The sequence below is a fragment of the Mustela nivalis genome (genome assembly GCF_964662115.1).
Source record: "Mustela nivalis genome assembly, contig: HAP1_SCAFFOLD_595, whole genome shotgun sequence".
Taxonomy (NCBI): domain Eukaryota; kingdom Metazoa; phylum Chordata; class Mammalia; order Carnivora; family Mustelidae; genus Mustela; species Mustela nivalis.
Window position 1 is genome coordinate 264433 of NW_028136067.1, and position 19377 is coordinate 283809.

The window sequence follows — 19377 nt, forward strand, 5'->3', positions numbered from 1 at the left end:
GAGGTGAGCTGGAGCTGAGAGGGTGGGCATGCAGGCTACACAGGAAATGTCACCCCTTTGGAGAGTTTGTGAGGGCATGGTCAGGATGAAAGGCTCACCAGCCATAGCGAAGGAAATTCTGTCATCACCCCTCCCTGAATACCCACTCCTCCCCTCATTTTCCATTCCCCATTTGCCATTGTTGATGGCGTCTAGAAAGATGCAGAGGTTCCTGCTCTCCTGGCCTTATAGACGTACAGGATGGTAGTGCAGGCACGAGGTTATCTGCTTTGGCCTTATTTGAAAAATGAAAAAAAAAAACTTGAGTCTGAGAAGGTGACTGACCAAGATCATGCAGTTTGTTGGTGGCAGAACCATGGTTAAGTCAGGTCTGCGAATTCCCAGGCCACGGCTCATTTTGTAACTGTTAATAAAGGCAAAGATAGTTTCTTATTAAGACCTTTTGAAAGTTGTAAGAAACAAACATTAAACATTTATTTTTTATCTTGCCTTAAACACCGCATCTCTTTTTTCCAGAGGTTGCTTGGATTTTCTGACTTCCGGGGATTAATAGTGTTCACAGGAAAACAGATGAACAGCATGGCTTGAGATTTTTAATTTTTAATTTTTCCCACATCAGTTCTGAAAAAGCCATAGTGTTTCCTCCTTTAGGCTACTGGTAAATGTTAAACTCATCTTCTCATGTTTTTAATTTTTCTCTGTCACAGAACCTAAATTGGTAATAAATCAATAAGAAACAAATGTTTACATTCACTCAGTGAAAAGTATCATGTCTAAGCTCAACATCTATCTGAGCCACACATGGACACGTAAGTATCTTGTATGTGGAGCTGTGTAGGCAGGTAAATCCAGGAACTGCAAGGCAGGCCAAGTCTCTTCTAACTTCCTTCTTCCTTCCTTCTTCCTCAGCTGTCCCTCCTCCACTAAGAGCAGAAAATGAACACATCTCAGGTGATCTTTTTGTTTGTTTATTTCCACTTTGTTTCAAAATGAGTATTCTAAAATTTGAAAGGAATCATATTTTTAAAACAAAAAAATAGAGGGCTCCTGGGGGGCTCAGTGGGTGAAAGCCCCTGCCTTTGGCTCAGGTCATGATCCCAGGGTCCTGGGATCGAGCTCCACATTGAGCTCTCTGCTCAGCAAGGGAGCCTGCTTCCCTCTCTCTCTGTGCCTGCCTCTCTGCCTACTTGTGATTTCTGTCTGTCAAATGAATAAATAAAATCTTAAAAAAAACCCGAAAAGATAGAAATAGGCAAGAATTACTTGAAGGGAAGTATATCAAGTATATCAAGCAAATTCAAAGAACAGTTGGTAGAATGAGAAGCAGGACTCTTAATTTCACAGAGTTGTGCAAGTTGTAAAACTTCCTTTGATTTTTCTAATAACAACACTGAAATTGCCTATAATCATTTCTGATAGACACAGCATTGTACTAGAAGTGTATGGATGCTTTTCAGGGGACCGAACAATGAGGTCTGAGTGGACAGCCCTCTCATGGTCCTGCTTGATCCATGAATAGGACTTTGAAGATCTGGTGGAATGGAGGGACCACATGTCCTCCAGATGACTCTCCCTAAGGGTTTGTGTCAGTTTGTTCACATCTCTAGCTTGAATAGCCGACTGTTCTGGCTTTGGTTTCTGCATTTCTCATTCATATTTCAACTTCATGAATGCATTCTTGCTTCTTTGACATTCACCTGAGCTCTGGAAAAGGCTACCAAATTGTAGTCAAATCCAGTTTCTGGCTTTAGTCTTACTTGACCATCCTGCAGCATAACCCTCAGTCTCTGTTGTCTCTGACACTTGCCTGCTAGCTTTCCTTTCTTAACTCTGATACATCTCCTTACTGTTCCTCACAAAGTTGTCTTTCCCTTTTGCCCCAGACGTTGCCTCTCCTTGGGTTTGTTGCCCAACCATCCTTGGCTCACTGCTTTTCTTCAGTCTGTGTTTTTCCCTGACTGGTCTTCTCTCTCTCTCTTTTTAATGAAATACTTCTGAATTAGTAATAACATGGTTAAAGGTTAAGTGATGTTCCCTCAAGGAAGGGTGACATTTTTCATCTCAACTGAGACACTTCCACTGAGAATGAAAGAGGTTCCATAAAGTTATGATGGTACAGCTGTCTATATTGGGACAGTACCAGACAAACTGGAGTTATGGTCCTCTTGCTGTAGATATGTCTGTCTGTATTGTTTGTCCTAGCAGTGCTGCTTTTTTCAGGTAAAGGATACTCTTGTATGCCCCCTACTGTTATTTAGAAGGGAATCCATCATCTTTAGGGCTTTCAGAACTTAGATGCAGCTGTATACCACTGGCATCCTGTTAAAATGCAGATGCTGATTTAGTAGATCTGGTGGGGACCCTGGGTTTTGCATTTCTAAAAAGCTCCCAGGTGAAGCTGACTCTGCTGCTCAGGGAGCCACACTTTGAGTAACAAGTCTATACATGATTTTCTGTTCTTTCTTTGATTTTTTGTCACTTCTTAAAAGCCCATCCAAGACATCTGTATCTAAACAAACATGGATTGTTTCTTTGTTATAACTGCACAGTAATTCAAGCATGGACGTTCCATAGTTAGTTAACTGTTTATTATTAGTTATGCACTATTTCAAACCTTTTGCTATTACAAACCATGTTCTAGTGAATGACCTTGTACATATAGGTTTTTTCTATCTGATAAATTCCTAGAAGTGTGCTGCCAGGTCAACGGGTGCATAGAATTGATAACTCGATCATTCAGGATTTTGGTATCATTTTGTGTCACTCCCATCAACACCACATCCATGCTTGTTTGTCCACAGCTTCACCCATAGAACATGTGCTTCAACTTCTGGAATTTTGGCAGTGGAAAGAGAAACGTGGTATTTTATGAAGTTTATCTCTGCAAGCTTCTTATTTATGAGTGAGATTAAGTATTTTTTCATGTATCTGAAAGGTGTATTTACGTTTCTGTGAACCCTCTGTTCATATCTTTTGCCCATTTTGCTCTTAGGTTTGTGGCTTTTTTTGTTTTTCTTCTTCTTCAGTGTCTAGCTCTTTATAGATTAGGGATACCAGTGCTTGTCCATTTTATGGGTTGCAAACTCTTATTTTATAGGATGTGATTTGTCTTTTGATAGTTGACCCTGGTGTTTTCTCCCCCATGCAGGTATTCTGTTTCAGAATGCCACCTTTCACTTAGTCATTTCTTTAGGCTCCCCTTGGCTGTGACAATTTCTCAGACTTCCCTGGTTTTTGATAACCTGGGCAGTTTTGAGGAGTACAGTTAGGTGTTTTGTAGAATGTCCCTCAACTGGGAATTGTCTGCTGTTGTTTTCATGATTAGACTGAGGTTATGGGTTTCTTGGAGGAAGACCACAGAGATAAAATGTCCTTTGGTCTTATCATATCAAGGGTTAGTGCTCTGGACATGACTTATTACTTTGTTTTCTCTGTCCTCATACTGTACTCCTTGGAAGGAAGTGGGCAATTACACTATACCACTTACACTATACCTCCTTCCTGTTGGAGTAGCTACATGATTATGTACATAAATTATCAGGAATTCTGCATAGGAGATTTTTCTGTTCTCTCCTATTTACTAATCCATTTATATCAGCACGAATTCGTGGCTAGTTATTTTATATTTTGGTTATAGTACAATGATACCTTGTTCCTTTTGTTGCTCAAGTTGTTCCAGGTTGGTTAGTAAAAGCATCTTCTAGTGGCACCTGGGTGGCTCAGTTGGTTGAGTGTCTGACTCTTGATTTTAGCTCAGGTCATGATCTCAGGGTCCTGGGATCCATCCCCAGGTTGGGCTCTTTGCTGAGTGTGGGGCCTGCTTGAAATTCTCTCTCTCAGGGTGCCTGGGTGGCTCAGTGGGTGAAAACCTCTGCCTTCGGCTCAGGTCGTGGTCCCGGGGTCATGGGATCGAGCCCCACATCGGCCTCTCAGCTCAGCAGGGAGCCTGCTTCCCCCTCTCTCTCTGCCTGCCTCTCTGCCTACTTGTGATCTCTGCCTGTGAAATAAGTAAGTAAGTAAGTAAATAAATAAATAAATAGAAATTCTCTCTCTCTCCCTGTGCTCCTCCCTGCTGCTTATGCTTTCTCTCCTTTTGCTACTTTCTCAAAAACAAGTAAATTAATTTTTTAAAAAGCACCTTCTGTCGCTTCCTGTGTCTATTGACATACCCGGTTATTGTTTGAATATTTCTACCTTACTCTGTGGCAGTAGATTTTCCAGGTGCATCTTCTGTCTTTCCTGCCCTAGAATTAGCCATTTTTGCCCCCTAAGTAGTTCTGGTTCTATTCATTGGAGCATAGTATGAGAAACCAAGATTGGGGGACTAGATGTGTCTGTTGTGACTGTTAAGTCATTGTTCAAAGACCCACTCAGCTAACTGAACAGGGTGTTTGTGTATACTCACTCATGTATATACACGTGTCTAAAAATATTTTAGTATGTCACCATCTTTATCTATAGTAAGCTAAGTATTCACACTGTTGTCTCCTCTTGTAAGCATTACCAGATGCAACATTCTAACCTTCTCTCCTTGCTTGTCTGTAATCTCCTGCACTAACAGTGAGAATCCAGCTAACATCAGGATTTCATTTATTTGATAGTTCAATTCCAGAATACACATACATGATTTCAGAGTTGCATACATGATTTCAGATTGGTTAACCCATGGATGCTTGATTCTCCCAGTTTGGGACCATTTGGATTAAGGTGTTAGAAATATTCACATGTAGGTTTTAAAACACAAGTTTTCAAAAACATAGGATGTGAAATTGCTGTGTTTGTTATGTATGTATGTATGTATGTATGTATGTATGTAGCTTCGCAAGAAATTGCCAAACTATTTCTACAAAGTTGCTGTATCAGTTTTTGTTCCTACCAACTATGAATGAGAATCTTGTTGTTCTGATTCTGGACCTGAAATTGGCACTGTCATTATTTTTGATGTAACCATTCCAATACCTGTGTCATGTTGTCTGCATATTCCCACTGAGGTGATGTGGAGCATCTATCTGTTTGTGTATTTATTTGCTATCCTTATATCTTTGGTGAAAAGTTTGTTCAAATCTTTTGCATATTTGTCATTTGGTCATTTCTTTTCTTATTATTGAATCATTAAGAGCTCTTTTGTGATGTTGGACACAAAGCCTTTATTAGATACCTGTGTTCCAAATATTTTCTCCCTGTCTGTGCCTTATCCCTTCATTTTCTTAAAAATGTCTTTCACAGAGCAGAAGACTTTATTTTTAATAATATCCAACACATGCTTTTCCCTGTGGAATATGCTTTTGCTGTTGAATCTAAAAACCCATCCCCCAAACCAGTGTCCTAGAGATTTTTCTCCTGTATTTTTATATTTATATCTCTGATTCATTTTTAGTTAATACTTGTGTAAGGTCTGTGTCTAGTTTCATTTCTTTTGCATGAGTGTTCGGTTGTTCGAGCACCATTTGTTGAAAGACTATCTTTTCTCCTTTTATTCCTTTTGTGCCTTTGTCAAAAAATGTTTGACTTTATTTTGGTAGATCTATTCCTGGTCCTTGTAATCTGTTCTGTTGATCTGTGTGTCTCTCTCAGCACTAACACACTGTCTTGGTGGCTAGTAGCTTTATAGTAAGTCTCAAGACCAGGTGAGGTGAATTCTCATTTTTCTTCCACATTGTGTTGGCTATTCAATTTTTTTTTTAAACTTTTTTTAAAGATGTTATTTATTTGTCAGAGAGAGAGAACAAACAGGGGATGTCACAGGCAGAGAGGGCAGAGGGAGAAGCAGGCTCCCCTCTGAGCAAGGAGCTTGACTCAGGACTTGATCCCAGGACTCTGGGATCATGACCTGAGCCACCCAGGTGTCCAGTGTGTTGGCTCTTCTAGATATTTGCCTTTCTGTGTAAACTTCAGAATCTTCTTGTCATTATCTGCAAAATAACTGTGAGGTTTTATTTGGATTTTATTGAATTTATCGATTAAGTTGGAAAGAATTGACCTCTTAGCCATATTGAGTCTTGCTACTGATGAATACGAACTCTCTCTCCATTTATTTAGATCTTTGATTTCTTCCATCAGTTTTGTCTTCCTGTGTATATGTATTGTGTTAGATTTTATACTTGAGTACCCTTTTTAGGGGTGTATTGTAAAGAGTATTTTTTTCATTTGAAAATTTGGAATTCAATTCTTTATTCAGATATAGGAAAATAGTTGACTTTTTTACATTGACCTTGTATCCTATGATGTTTTGGTATTTCCTCATTACTTCCAATAGAATTTTTTTATAAGATACTTGAGATTTTCTACATAGACAATAATATTGACTTCAGATAGAGTTTTGTTTTTCCTTTTAAATGACACACCCTCATTGTCTCATGCCCTCTTTCCACGCACCTTCCCTCTGGTAATCACCAGTTTGTTCTCTATATTTGTGAGTCTCTTTTTTGGGGTCTCTTTTATGCTTTGTTTTGTTTCTTAAATTTCACATATGGTTGAAATCATAGGATATTTGTCTTTCTTTGACCTATTTCATTTAGTATTATACCCTCTAGATTTATCCGTGTTGTTGCAAATGTTAAGATTTCATTCTTTTCTCTGGCCAAGTACTAGTCTATTAGCTATCTATATAATCTCTATATCTCTCTCTATATATATATCTATATATACACCACGTCATTTTATCCACTCATCTATTGCCGGGCTCTTCCATATCTTGCCTACTGTAAATAGTGCTGCAATATAAACGTATCTTTTCAAATGTTTTCATTTTGTTTGAGTAAATACCCAGTAATGGAATTACTGGAACATATGACAGTTCTATTTTTTTTTTTTAATTTATTTATTTGTCAGAGAGAGAGTGAGCGAGAGCGAGCATAGGCAGACAGAGTGGAAGGCAGAGTCAGAGGGAGAAGCAGGCTCCTGCGGAGGGCAAGGAGCCCAATGTGGGACTCGATCCCAGGACGCTGGGATCATGACCTGAGCCGAAGGCAGCTGCTTAACCAACTGAGCCACCCAGGCGTCCCATGACAGTTCTATTTTTAAATTTTTGAGGAACCCCCACATTGTTTTCCATAATGGCTGCACCAGTTTTCATCCCCACCATCAGAACACAAGGTTCCTATTTCTTCACATTATCACCAACTCTTGTTCTTTCTTGTTCTTTTTCTGCAGGCAGAGTCCCAGGCTGGCAGGAGAAGTGGGCGTGGTCGCTGGGACAGCCCTCCAAAATGGGTCAGGTGACCTTTCAAACTCTGGGGAGGTGAAGGGTTCCTAACATCACAGCAGCACGTGGGCCATACCGTAGGCGGATTTTTCTGGACCCATCAGACAGCCTGTGCAAGACGTGAGGATGAGTGAAATGTGCTGACTGGAATGGAGGTTGTGTTGTCTTCTGGGGTTTCTGTCCCCAGGGGATATTCAGGCCGGTGGGGTGGGGGCAAAGGGGCAGGTTATTTGGGGCCGATGTGCCTTGCTTCGGAAGCGACCTTGTGTTTGAGCAGGAAGGCGGGGGCTGCAGTTGGATCTGGCACCTGGGCCCACGTTGGTTACCACGGTGGTTGGGTTGAGGGGAGCACAGGGCCGGCCGGCTGGAGTCTGTAGCCCCTCAACTGCCTTTCATGGCCTGTACCCAGGGCCCGGGGCACCTGGGGACAGCCAGAGTCCCAGGGCCCAGGCAGATGCTTATTGGAAAGGATTAGAGCCAGGGAGGGAGCGAGGGAGGGAGGCCCAGGGAGCCACAGCAGCCAGCCAGGTCGCTGGGGTGCTCAAGCCTGACACTCTGCTCTGTGCTTTATTGGAGGGTTGGCGTTTATCAGGGCAAAATGCGCACAGTGTGAACTCTGCCATAGTCACGACCCTGAAGTGGAAGGGTGTTGTGGAAGGGGAAGGTAGTCAGTCGTTGTTGGTTTTTTGTTTTTTTTTTTCCCTTGTTGAGTACCAGGGCCCATGAGAGGCATGTCTTAGCAAGGAAAGACCAGACATCCTTTTCAGCCTCATGGAACTCTTGGCAGGCAATTGGCCAAGCATGCTTTAGGGGAAGGCCTTCCAGCAGCAATGCTAAGACTTTGACAGATGGCGGGGCCCTGTGGCTTTGGCCTCCTTGAACCTGCCCTCCCTGCTGGGACGGAGGGGCCTGCTTCCATCATGGGTGACTCTGTCTCTCCCCACGTGCGGGTCTTGAGACCTCGACTGAATGCTCTCCTTGTTTTTACAGGTGGTGCTTTGAGGCTCAGGGGACGTGACCTACTGGGCAGCATCAAGAGCGTCTGGCTTCTGTCTCTTCAGTGCAGATTGTAGTGCAGCACGTCCAGGAGTGTGACCGCTGTCATCTCGCTGGTGCACGTGCATCGCAGTGGTAAGTTGTCTTGGTTCTGATTCCTCGGTGTGAGGGTGTCATTGCTGGCTAGGGAAGAAGGGATAGCTGAGCCCATTCCTTTGCTCATCAGACCGGGAGGATTTTCTTGTGTGCGAATCCTGCCAGGTCCTTCCTGTGTTGGCTCCGTGAGGAATGGGATTCCCATATGGGATGTCCTCGCATTCAGCCACAGCGATGATGCAGGGGGTCCCAGGGGTGCCTGCACCTCGCTCCCATGTGAGGGATGAAGCACACTCTGAGATGGTAGCGGGCGCCTCAGGCCTGAGCCCCACCTGAAGCTTCTCCCACCAGGATACCGGGCTAGTGGCTCTCCCTGTGTGAGTTCTCTGGTGTTGGGAAAGGGCCCACTTCTGGCTGAAGGCTCTGCCTCAGTGACGGGAGACAAGGGTTTGTACTGTGTGATTTCTGTGGCGGTGAGCAAGGTGGGCGCTCTGGGTACAGGTGGGGCCCCAGTGATGACAGACACGGGTTTCTCTGCTCTGAGTTGTCTGGTGTCTCCAAATGTGAGACCTGTATTGAATGGCTCTTCCACGTTGACTGCATTTGTCGGGGTTGCCGCCAATGTGGATCCTCAGATACTGGCTAAGGGTGTGGCTGGCCTAAATGCTTTTCCCTGAAGATGAAATTCAGTTGGTTTCTGTCTGTGGGAATGTGCCCATGGCCTCAAAGAGATGTATGTTGCTGTGAGCTCTTGTGCAGCAATCCCAGCACATGGCTTCTACCCCGTGTGAGGTCCTGGACATGAAGAAGAGCAGAGCTCTCTGAAACAAGGGTCCCCCACCTTCTTTCCATCGCTGAGGTGCGTCTCCAGTGGTCTTACTGTGTACAGAGCTGAGCACTGCCCTGGAGTTGTTCCCCCCATGTGTATCACTTCTCCGTTCCCCGGAAGGGTGAGTTCTCTCGTGTCTCCCGAGGTTAGAGCCCCGACTAAAGGCTCTCCCACACTGGGGAGATGGGTGTGCTGCGATCGAGGATGAACGAGCTCTGATGTCCCTGGCACCAGGGACCCATGGCTGAAGGCTCTTCCACATTGTTAGCGAATACAAGGCTTGTCTTCCCAGGACACAGCACACCGGGAGTGAGGTGAGGCACGTGAGACCTCTCCGTGCTGTGCTCCAGCATTGCCCGGGTTCCTGTGCAGTGTGAACTTTGTGCTAATGGCCAGAGCACGAGGGGCTGTGGCAGGATCGCTCACTCAAGTTTTTCCCTTTCCCTGACTCAAGGAACGCGTTCTAGCCCCTCCCTTCAGGAACGGTCGCTGCGTCTACCCCTGCAAGCCACTTGTAGTCGCGTGCCTTGTTCCTTTTCGGAATTGATAGATCTTTCTACATGGTAGCCTCATACCACGTCAACTGCTGATTAAATTTTTGATGTTTCCGTTTCAAAGACTATATACCCGTGAGTCGTGCTGAAGCCAGTGACTTTTCCAGACACTCGGGCGGCAGCTTGGCTCGAGGCCCATTTCAGCTGAGAAATGAAACTCTTCAGGTCTCTGGTGGGACAGCCCGTATGCTCAGGGTCTTGGATGACAGGGGATTGTGGAGAATGCTTAGCGTAGCCCGTGTCTAGCTCTAGTGTGGAAGGCCAGGGTTCATGACCCTGAAGCTTCCCGTTGACTTGCAGAGAAGCAGACCTTTGAGCTGCCCCCGTGTGGGTCTCCCTTCATCCTTTATAATAGGGAACGAATTGCCATGAGCTCCTGGGTCTTGTACACAAAGAGTGAGTCCCGGAACACTTGGTGAAAAAGTACTGAAGTGCTTTGTGGGTACTAACAGAACAGAAGGAGAAAATGAAAGAGGGGGAGGGAGGAAAGAATACAAAGAATTAAAAGATCATGTAGGGAAGGAAGGGAGGGAGGGAGGGAGGGAGGGAGGGAGGGCGGCTTGAAAAAGGAAGAAGAGAAACTGGTAGAGAGGCATTAGGGGAAAGAAGAATTTTGAAAGTTGTGAGACAAACATCTGAGAGTTAAGATTTGAGCTTGATGAGAAAGGAAAGGAATGGAGTCCTCTACTCAGGAGCAGAAACCGGTTGTAGCGTGTTGGTGATGAGAACCTATGGACCAGATAAACCTGCGAGACAAAGAAAATGAGGATGGGAGGCTGGGGAGTTTCAGAAGGGCAACGTCAACCACGTCGAGGACCGAAAGAGGGGCCATGTGAGGGTTTGAGTGCAAGAATCACAGAAGGGTCCAGTCCTCGGAGGACACAGAATGTGCAGTGGGTGAGGTGGATGGAGTCGGAAGGGTTGACAGAAATGGGTTCGTGTTGCAGGGTTGTTTCCACAGGAGCCCTACAGGAGACAGGACTGATGTAGGAAAGAGGTTAGCATTCAAGGCCGATGGTCAAGAAAGAAGTCTTGAGACGGCTCTGCTGGCAGGAGGCAGTTTTTATTAAAGAACAGGGATACGACCCTTGGGTAGAAAGGGCTGCTTGCTGGGGTCGTGACAGGAGGCTGACTTTCTGGGATGGCATTGGAGGAGGTCAAGCAAAAGGGAGGTTTTGCAAGAATGTGGCAGGAGGGCAGAGGACATTGAGGATACAGTTGGCTTTGCTCTTGTGAAGGGAAGGTGGTTTTTCCTGCTAGGAAGGCATGAGTTGAAAGATGGTGCAGAGCTTCCTGGAGGAATGTTACATTCCTCCTCTCACAGGTCCATCCCAGGGACTGCACGTTTGAAAAGAAACTCTGTCCTACGGACATTTCCTTCGGCCTCAGCCTCCCTCAGTGTCGTGGAGGGGAGGGAGATGTCAGGGCTTCAGGAAACGGAGATCCGGGCCTCTGGCAGGTCGCTAGGCTCTCGTTAAGCAGGCCTCTTCCTGCAGAATCAGGAGGACTTTTACAAACCGAGGGAGACTCCGGTCTTGCCGGGTTTTGATCTCCATCTGTGGAGAATCTGTTTTTTCCTTTCCTCAGCTTGAGGGCAGTCAGAGCGCCTGAGGGATGTCCCCCGTATCACAGGTTGGGGGGCGGTGTGGCGTGCCAGCTCCTGCTTGGCGCTCAGCTAGCCTTCCCCTCCCTCCTCGTGTGCCCCTGACCAGGGCGGAGCCTTGCGTGGTTAAGGTTGTTGAAGGAGGACGGTCTCATCTTCTGTAGCTTCTTCCTGCTGAATAGGGGCGTAGAGCTGTCCCTCCGCGTGGGTCGTTCCTGGTCAGGTGGCAGAGGCCCAGCTGGGGGAGGCCTCTGCTGTCTGAGTTGTAAAAGGAAGAGGCCGCTGAGTGCAGGGGAGAGCCTCTCCTCCCTAAACCTCTTGCTGCTGCCAAACACACAGGCTGAGCGGGGCCCGTTTTGTGGGGCTGCTGCCAGTGTTGAGCCCAGCATTGGTCACGGTCCTGTGCGTCGAAGTGACGGGGGCGGTTCGGGTGCGGCACCCTCGGGGAATCCAGCAGGGGTAGGGCTGCTGCCCCTCGAGTCGATCCCAGGGTGGTCAAGGGGCCCTGGCAGTGCCGCTTTGTCCTGCATGTGTCATGCCCTGCAGGGTTGTCGGGGACTGCAGGGGACAGCGGGAGGAGGAGCAGCCCCTGCAGCAGACAGGGGAGACAACGGGAAGGCTGCTGTCCCGCCCAGTCTCCCCACACAACGGACCTTTGTGGGCCCAGGTGGTTGCCTCGTGCTCCAAGTGTCCCGTCATCGGCTGGGCCCGGGCAGCCAACTCTGGGTGTGGTGGCCGACTCAGAGGGTCCTCTCATCTCGTCCTCGGGGCTCCAGTGCCGTCCTCTGGTGGGCTGCCCAGAAGTCTTCTCTTTGGCCTACGGAGGTCAGGCGTAAGAGAGCCGTTCCTGCAGGCGTGTTTCCCTGTACGTTCACGCCGAATCCTCCTCCGGGCCCAAATCGGAGCAGCAAGTGAGGCCCCAGGGCCCGCCTCGCTTCCTTTGTCGGAGCACCCCAGGAGCCTCTGGTGCCTTGGGGTGGTGGGCACACTGTCCTTTGGTGCAGCTGTGGAGACAAGGGTAGAGTGGTGTGAGATAGCGAGTGGCGTGTGGCCTGGGCCTTACCAGAGGCCTGTGGGGTTTTGCGGGACGTGTCTTCTGAGGTGTTGAGGTAGAGGTTTTCCTGCAAGACCCATGCATGACCTGAAGAAAGGGGAATTTCCCGTGGGCCCCCTGGAGCTGAATGAAGGCTACACTGCCAGGGTCCCTCAGGCCCCTTCCCTGAGCGTCCTCCTCCATGACGGCGGGGTCCTCCTCCTGCTGGGCTGTCCCTTCCCCAGCCTCTCTGAGAGCCCTGGACGTGCCCTTCTCTGTGGGGGGAGCCTTTGCCCACATGAGTGTTGCAGGTGGCGTGGCAGAGACGACATGCTCCCGACCCCCATGGGAAGTGAGTTCACACAGTCCACGGGCTGTGGGCAGGTGTTGGGCAAGGTGGGAGTAGGCAGGGTGGCCTTTCCCTGGTGGGTCTCCCCTGCCGACTGAGGGATCGAGGTGAGTCTCTAGAGTATGAAACTCACAAAGCAAAGTGTGCCATGAGGGGACCCACTACCTCCCACGAGGCATCTTGGAGGCTCAGGGGACTGGAGGTGTTGGTTAGATTGTATGGGAGTCGCCGGCGGACATGACTCAGCTGGAGACCGGGCCTGACTCCCCGCCCACAGGGATGCAGCACTGGGAGGGGTGAGCTGTCCTGCTCCCGTGAGCCCGGGGGCCTGTCTTGTTTGCTCATTTCTCACGTGCCTGAAGTGGGAGATGAGGCCACCTCACCACTGTCTCTTCGCGACTAGTGTCGTCCGGGAGCAAGCCGTCTGCTGGCTTTTGCAGGGTGGGAGGACAAGGTTTGGGTCATGCAGAGGGAGGGGCTCAATGGGGGGTGTGGAGCCCTTTGCCAGAAGGTCACTGTGCCTAGGCTGCCTGGGGTCCAGTCCCTCCAGGCAGCCAGGGCCCTTCCTCCAAGATCAGCAGCTCCTGGACGACAGCGCCCAACCACCACAGGGAGTTGCAGGGATCAGGTGGAGGTTCCCCGTGGGATGTTCTCAGGACTTCCTAGTGCCTGCAGGGACTGGGATCTTCCTCTCCTCTCCTCTTTGTGGTCAGAGGCTAGGGCAGCACCCCGGGTTTTGTGCTGTTTGCTGAGGTACCCACAACAGGGACGGGGCAATGATAGAAAAGGTGTATCCATGTTCACCGGCCCCTTTTCCTGCCCGACTCACCCCGTTCCCGAGTCCTCCTCTTCTTCTGCTTCCCTTGTCGTTTGCGCCAAGTCCACTGAAGGAAAGTTTCTTGAGAGCTAAGAGCAAGAGCAGAAGTGGGCATGAGCACAGACTCCCCGGCATCAGAGAACCAAGTGGGGACACCCAGGCCCAGCCTCCCTTCCCGAGGCCTCTCCAGCCGGGTGATCCGTGCCCTGCCGATTCCCAGCCCTCCTCCCTGCTCTGCTGTCCGGGGCTGCTTCCCAGAGTCCGCGGTGAGGGGTCAGGGTGATGGTAGGAAAGGGGTGAGGAGGGCTTCCCAGGGATTTCATGCAGCAGTTCCCATGCAGAGCCCGAGTGCCTGTCAGAGACGAGGGCCTCCGGAGTTGGCGTCGTCAAAGCAGGGAAAGGGGAAGAGCTGGGCGGAGGCACTTAGGGACAGAGGAGAGAGGAAGCCCAAGAGATGGAGGTGGAAGTGAATTACAGGCGCAGGGTGGCTCCTTCCATCGGAATCGCCTTCTGTGGAATCCTTCGGGTTAGGGAGCAGCGAGGGTGCTGGGGTTGGCCCTGAGAGAGAACAAAGGGGAGTTAGTGCAGGTGACGACCCACGGCCTGCTGCTCTGGGGATGCTGGGCTCTGCCCTCAGTGGGGTGCGTCCCTAGCTCCGAGTCCTCCCTGGCCTTGGTCGTTTGATCTCCGCAGGGTACAGGGGGGTCTCTGGTTGCCCACCTGCTCTTCCCACCTCCGATTCTCTCCAAGACCCGGAATCCTGGCTGTGTGATCCTTTCCCCCCTGGATGCTGTCACTGTCCCTAAGACTGCCTCTGCGGGACGTTGTTTTCCTCTGTCCTTTTTCCTGTCCTTCCCTGCTCTACTTCGTCCTCCTCCTCCTCCTCCACCTCCTCCCCTAGAGATGCTCCATGTCCTTCCCCCTGCCAAGCTCCACCAGTCCTATTGTTGTCCAGGAGGGGGCCACCAAGGAAAGAGAGGAGATATCCTGGGTCCCCTGGAATCAATCCCCCGATCCGTCTGTGCTGGGAGCAGCTGTCATGGGTCTGGGATTGCTGGGGAAGTGCCGGGAGAGATGGCCCACCACGTCCCCACAGCCCATGTCTGCCCAGGGACTGGGATGACCTTCCCAGGGACGTGTTTCAGGGAACGCAACGCCCTCTGTTTCCCTAAGTGTTACAGAGACAGGAGACAGGAGCATGGGAAATTGTGCAGGCACCCTCAGCTGTTCAGGGCTGGAAAACGTCCAGCGGTGTGGTTACTGAAACACAGGATTCCTGCCAGTGCTCCTGCTGAGGCTTGCCAGGAATGGACGGGGTCGGGGTGTATGTAGGGCCCTGGGCAGGCCTGAGGAATGTTTGCCATTTGGGCATGCCTAGGGAGTGGGGAGCATGGCCAGGGCTGTGGGCCAGCGAGGTGGGTTTGTGAGAGGAACCATGACTCCCTGGCCCTGCTCCCAAGAGGCTCTGTGCTATGCTTCGAGGCCAGCTAGTGAGAGGTAGAGTGGACCCGGGGCAGCAAGTGTGTGAAGCAGGTCCATCAGCCCCATCACACAGGCCCAGGGGACCGTGGCCCACGACAGGGGTTCTCCAGGGCAGCTGCATAGGGGCATCCCACCCTTGGGAACACGTCCCCAGGTCAGACTCTGCTGGGGTGTGAAGGCTGGCAGAAGCTCCGATTTACGGGAGCCTGTGTAGTGAACCCAGGAGAAGTACACTTTCCCTTCTGCAGCTCTGGGCGTCCCCTTGAAGTACAGCAGCTTGGAGAGAACCAGGATGGTTTGGTAGTGGAGGTTATGAGGGAGAGAATTTAGACCTGTCTTACACCTCCTGGCTCAGACCAGAACGGAGTGTCGCGTAGTGTCTCTTGCCCAGGAGAGTGCGGTTCGGGCCGCCAAGTCCTGAGCATGACCAGGTCTGGGCCCGTGCCAAGAATGATGCAGAATCTCTTGTGCACCATTCCCGATAGGCCATGAGCAAAGAGCTTTGCTCCACCAAGCTTTGACGTGTGGCAGTGGCCAAGGGAGGCACGAGCAGCTTTGATGGGAAAGATCCTTCAAGGAGCCGCGCAAGGAGTCGAGTGGTGATGACAAACCCAGCCTACCCTAAAAGCCCGTGGACACCTCGTCTGTTCTTTTCATCCTGAGACCGTGACATGAGCAAATCATGCCTGTGACAGAGCATTGCTTTCCTTGGTGGTTTTTGACCCACCTTCTTCCTTCTCCAGAGCGGCAGGGGCAACCCCATGTTCCCGGGAGCCCTGTCCCAGTGTTCCCCTCCTCGGTGCCATTCCCTACCTGAAGAGACTTCGTCCTCACTGAAGGAGTAGTCCTCGATGCTCTCTATCAGTAGATCTGCAAGAACTGAAAGAGGAGCAATGCCGTTAGGAGAGAAACCGCCTCACCCCTTCATCCCAGGTGCGTTGAGATGTCTCTGGGCCGTGCAGCATCTGCCTGACCCTTCTGCAGTGCTCTCAGAGGTTCACGGGGCTGGCGGAGCCGGAGCCCTTGGAGGAGACAGGGATTGGAGTTTCATGCCTTCTAATGAGACCAGGACGCTGCAGCAGTCACCTCAGTGTCAGTTCTGCATGCCCATGACCGCTGTCCCCTCCCAGCGCAACCATCAGAAACTCCAGTCGTTATGGGACTCTTGACGTGTGGCTAGTGGGAGTGAGCAACTGGACATTTTCGTTCCCTTGATGATTTCCGTGTACTGCGCTGAGATAATAAATGACTGTGTATGATGGATACTAGACAGACTCTCTCCTGGATCACTCAGCACTAGACACCAACCAGGAGCGAGAGAGGAGGCCTGCTCTCCTGCGTATTGCTCGGGCATCAGTGGCTGGCCTGACAGGGACGTTGATCAAGGGAAGACGTTCCCGGGCTCACACACACCCACCAGGCGCTGCTGGAGGTCTTTGGACCCGAAGAGATTAAGGTGAAGCCCCAGTTCCTAGAATAAATGGGGAACGGATTCCGTGCAGCACTGATCTAAAGCATACAATGTGATGCTCTCAGGACAGAGGAGCTGTTAGAATAGATAAGGGAACCATAAAGGAACACAGCGAACCACGACGTTTCTGAATATGAAGAAGTCGGTGGTGGGTCTCTAGAAGCTGACCTTCCAATACCTTGGATGACTTCCCCGAGCCAACAGGAGGGTGCTGGCATACAAATAGGCAGGGGCACCTGGGAGCGGAAGAGAAATGCCCAGGAAATGTGCTCATGTTGGCATCACGATGCTTCCCAAGAGGACCGCCCAGGAAAAGCATCCTCTTCTGAAACAGTGAACAGAGTGAAAAGGCAGCCCACAGATTGGAGACACCCTTGGCAATCCTTATTTCAGAAAAGGTGTGTTCACTGACAAAAAGGAAGAACAACAAAGAAAACCAACCAAACAAAAGAAGACCGGGATTTCACCAAATGAAAGAATCGAGAAAAAGACTGGAGTAGTCTGTGCTGCAAAGGGAACTAATGACTCGGCCAATCAGACAGACATCGTACGAAAAGATGCTCAACGTAAGGCATTGTGAGGGCAATGTGAATCCAAAGGATGCTGAGCTGTGGCATTGTCAGTTAGGGTGGCGAGGACCCAAACCAGGAATCCAAACCCAGGACCCATGTTGGAAGGAGGCAGAAAATTAGAGACTTTGTATGCAATTCATGGAATGCAGACTGGTGCAACTACCCTGGAAAAGCCCGTTGAGTGTCCTCGGAGAGCAGCGAAAGGTACTCCCGTGGATTCCGCGCATGCGAGTGAGAAAAAGAGATGTTGGAAAATCAGATTCTGTTCCAATACATGTTTCTCATGAGAGAAAGTCTTGTTGTCTGCCAAAGAACCCTGAAACCCTGATTTGGCTCTGTTTCCATTCCCAGGCACTGAACTCCCTTGAGTTGTCTCTTAGCCCAAACCTTCCGAATCTAACAAGGCCCTCTTGCATGGACAGATGGCCAGCGAAATGGGTGATGATTGTTCTGTCACCCCTGTTGAGGTTTGAGGTTCTCTTTGGCCACCTTGCGATGCACAGAGCATCCTTTGTTCCTGCATGGAGGGGGCCCAGGTGCCCCCAGTGATGCTCAGTCCCTGAAGACCACCTCATTCCCCTTGTATAGGACACCTTTTGGACCCACCTCCAAGATCCCCAGCAAGGACCAGTGGTGGGTGTGGGATTTCCCTGGGAGAAGGCCAGTTGCATTCTCAGACATAGTATCTGCAGGGAAATGGTAGATCTCCATGGAGAAACATGGAGTGAATTGGCCCCATCTGTTCCCTGGCCACTACCCCTTTGTGCAGGTCATCCCCGAATGGGCTATTGTACGCGGCTGCCCCGGAAGCCACCTGCAGAAGGGAGGAAGTGTGTCCCCGCACTCAGTGTTTTCGATGAGGTTGGGAAGACGCATCGTGGGGCCTCTGATGCAGAGATGTGTGTTTGTGAGTGCAGTGTCAAGAGGGAGGTGCTGTGACCATTCTTGCCCGAGACCTAGCTTGGCGGGAGAGCCCCATGAACACTGACTCAGTAACAGGGATTGGAAAAGACACACTTGTGTCTTTGGGGCACAGTCTAGCCCTTCCTAGTTAGCGACGGGATTTGTTTTCTGGGGGGATTGATGTGTATTTGCAAGGAAAGAACACCTCTTTCAATTGTAGGTGTTGAAGAGTTTTCCCATGAATGGACGTTCATGACGTGACAGTGATGGGAAACATCCCTGAGAACGCGGACACCATTAATTGCCATTTTGAGGGGACCAGACACGTTCGAGAGCACAGCATTCATCCACCTGACACACACACACCAACCCTGCGAATCACAGCACATGGATTCCCATGGAAACAGACCTTGTGCCCATCACCCGATCCTACAGCACCTAAGAGCAGCACGGTAGCTTCCAGGGCCAGGGTTACGAGGCCTCGGGTCTCGGTCCGGAACATGACCCTTAGTCTCGTTGCAACAGGATCTGGATTCTGGGTAGCTCTCAAGATGGAGCCTGCAAGGAGGCCCCACCTTGCCCATTGTCCAGGTTGCTCAAAAGCAATGAGTGACTCTAGAGGACAGCATACTTACCATGCTCCTTTTCCAGCAGGGCCACCTGTGATTTCAGAAAAGAAAACATGATGAACATCAAGTCCTGCCTCGTCCTGTGTGCACAGCTCTTTTGGTCTCTTGGTGATGGGCAGGGTCATGGGCAGTGATATGGAATCCACCTAGAGGTCGCATGCCCTCGGTCCATTGGTGGCACGGCAGTGTCAGTAGCACCCGTGAAAAAGCTAAGGACCCTGTGGACTGTAACCGAACCTGCTGTTTCCTTCAGGGTCTTTGAAATGGGGTGTCCCTGGCTAAGAGTCGCTCCCTCAAGAATCTCCTCACCAAGGACATTGTACGTGCTGAGGTGTTCGGATCTTATTGCGAGTATCAGGGACATAAGGGATGCTGTACCTCACCTGAAGGAAGGCTAACTTACCACCTTGGTGAAAAATGGGACCTCTCCTTCTGTGCTGTCCACGTCATGGTCATCGAACAGACTATCGAGGGGATCTAGGCGGATACACACAGAGAGTGTCGGGACCCCGATGGGACTCTTCGGGAATCGCTCGGGGAGCTTTGCTTGGCGTGCACGTGTGGACAAGTGTGTGGAAGTGGGGAGCTCATCAGTATGGACTGAGGTGCAGTGGGCCCTTCCTGGATGGAGGATGAAAGGTCCTGGAGAGGAGCAGGGATGTGAATAGAAACTCTGGCTCCTGTTGGAGCTACAGGGCCTAGGTTGGCTGTGAAATAGTCCATCTCCAAGGCACACCTACTGCCTGCCCCCAAACCTGCACCACCTAAGAGCAGCGCAGTAGTTTCTGGGGACAGGGCCATGAGGCCACGGGTCTTTCCCCAGAAAATCCCTTTCTGTT

General features: G+C 50.0%; 1 protein-coding gene and 1 long non-coding RNA gene across 2 annotated transcripts in view; one reads left to right on the top strand and one right to left on the bottom strand.

The window, feature by feature from the left end:
* LOC309857282 (zinc finger protein 37A-like) overlaps window positions 1-19377 on the top strand; it is a 66974-nt gene that overhangs the window by 16415 nt on the left and 31182 nt on the right. The window contains exons 5-8 of the mRNA XM_082750037.1: window positions 708-809; window positions 910-951; window positions 7153-7359; window positions 8195-8335. The gene's annotated coding sequence lies outside the window, so the exon portion shown is untranslated. The remainder of the gene's footprint in view (window positions 1-707; window positions 810-909; window positions 952-7152; window positions 7360-8194; window positions 8336-19377) is intronic.
* On the bottom strand, window positions 12012-14225 carry LOC309857278. Its single transcript, XR_014307601.1, has 3 exons — window positions 13957-14225; window positions 13494-13570; window positions 12012-12286 (listed from the first exon to the last, which is right to left on the bottom strand). It is a non-coding gene; the product is annotated as an uncharacterized lncRNA (long non-coding RNA).